The sequence below is a fragment of the Alligator sinensis genome, unplaced genomic scaffold (genome assembly GCF_000455745.1).
Source record: "Alligator sinensis unplaced genomic scaffold, ASM45574v1 scaffold699_1, whole genome shotgun sequence".
NCBI lineage: Eukaryota > Metazoa > Chordata > Crocodylia > Alligatoridae > Alligator > Alligator sinensis.
In genome coordinates this window covers 365,144-367,157 of record NW_005842359.1, presented here as the reverse complement: position 1 = coordinate 367,157, position 2,014 = coordinate 365,144, and the positions used below count along the sequence as shown (strand labels likewise).

General features: G+C 41.2%; 1 protein-coding gene across 1 annotated transcript in view; it reads left to right on the top strand.

Moving 5' to 3' along the window:
- Positions 1 to 2,014, top strand: part of PLEKHM3 (pleckstrin homology domain containing M3) — a 116,825-nt gene that overhangs the window by 23,138 nt on the left and 91,673 nt on the right. The gene's annotated exons all lie outside the window — the stretch shown is intronic.

The following is a 2,014-nucleotide window of genomic DNA, read 5'->3' as shown; positions in this document are numbered from 1 at the left end:
GGCTGCAGCCAATATCCAGTGCTTCTTACGCATGTGGCAACTGGAAGCCAGGGGGGGTGTGAAGGGGGAAATCCTCCCAGCCTCATGAGACCACCAAAGCCCAGAAGCATGGGAAATAACTATAGCAGAGCATAGGCATAGCTATTTCTAGATCATTCCTGACCAATGCGTATCCAGCCTCTTTAACGCTTCCAATGATGGAGATTCCACGGCTTCGCCGGGGTGTCGAGTCTATTGCCCCACAGGTCTAACGGTGAAGACGGTTTTACTGATATCCAATCTAAACCTACTTTGCTGCAATGTCAAGCCATTGGTCCATGTTCAACCCTCTGCAGCAAGGGAGAAAGTGTTTTCACTCTTCTTTATGGCAGCCCTCATCCAGTTGCTTGCAAAGAAATTTCCTTCTAGTATGCTCCAGTAACTTCCTGGGTATTAAGGTAGGGCTAACTCATCTGTAGTTCCCCAGATTCTCTTTTATGCCTGTTTTAAAAAGAGGCACTATGTTGACCCTTTTCCAGTCCTCTGGTACCCAACCCATCTCCCATAACTCCTTAAATATTATTGACAAAGGGTGCAAGATCTCTTCTGCCAACTAGTCACTTTCACTTCTGTTTCTGATTAGTTTCCCTGTCTCACATGAAGTAGAATAGCATTGCTGACATTGGAATTCATGAGGCATTAGGAGAGTTTCAAATCAGATAAAATCTTTTAATTGAAAGAAGTGATAAATAGATTAAAAACATGCTTTTTAACCAACTTTTAAGTCCTGCCTGCACTAATAAAATGACTAGCAGAGAGAATCTGTTGCAACATGGGTGTATGCTGGCATTGTTAAACCTTGGTTTCATCATACCCGAACGTGGTTACACTTTCATAATGTTTGTAAAGGACTCTGCGGTCTTTAGATAAAAGATGCTAAATGATTACAGTGATTTATTGTTATTGTGTAAAACCTGAACTCTGCAAGTCATGTCTTTTTACGGATGTTTTTAAATGTAAGTTTGTTAGCTGTGCACAATTTTATATTCTTGTATATATTGTGTGTCTTAACAAATGATGCTACTAGAGTGATTGCACATCATGCAGTATGTCAGATCCTTCCACGTTCCCACAATGATCCATGCATACAGGAATAAGAATAGGCATATCTGAAAATGGAACTGTCACATAGAGAGACCAAAGAAAGAAAATGTGTGTTATTTCTTGATTTAAAGGTCACCTTGTGTCTTGGTAACATCGTAATCACAAGGTCCATTCCTACAAAATGCTCCTAGGCCCCTGATTACTGCTGAGGGTCCAGAGCTCAGTGGGAGTTAAAATAAGCTTGCTACTTCTTCAGAGATTCTCATGCCCTCACAGAATTGGGCCTATGATTTTGGAGTTGCTTAAAACAAGTGATTGCTAGTTTGAAGAGAGACTCTGCTTGAAAACCCAGAGGCTGCAATGTGCTATTTAATTCTTGCTCTTCTCTAGAAAGCATGGCAGGCTTAGAGAGAGAGAGACTTTGGAAAGAGTATCCAGGTGGCAATACACTACTGGTCCCAGCCTTGTCTTTATGTACTTTTAGCATTTTATGGTTTCCATTTCTGCTTTTGCAGGGTTGATAGTGGGGCCTTCTGAATAAACCATTGCGCCACAGCTCAGGAGGCCTGGGTTCTGTTCCCAGCCTCTGTTCCCACTAAATGAGTGACCCTGGGCAACTTGCTTAACGGCCCTGCACCTCAGTTGCCTTATATGTAAAATGAGAAAGTGCTATCTATGCATCTCTTTTGTAATGTTCTGCAAGCTCTACAAATGAAAGTTGTTTTATAAAAGCTTTTCATTTTATTATTATTCTACCTTCATTTTAATCTGCAATCAACTGCATGAATATTTCAACCTCTGCTTTCAATATATATACAAGTTTCCATTGATTTATGTTGTACATGTGTTCCCGGAGAATGGCCCATGAATCGAATTTGCATAAAGCGAACCCACTTTACAATAGTAGGGATAGGTTCCCATCGCGGGGAGG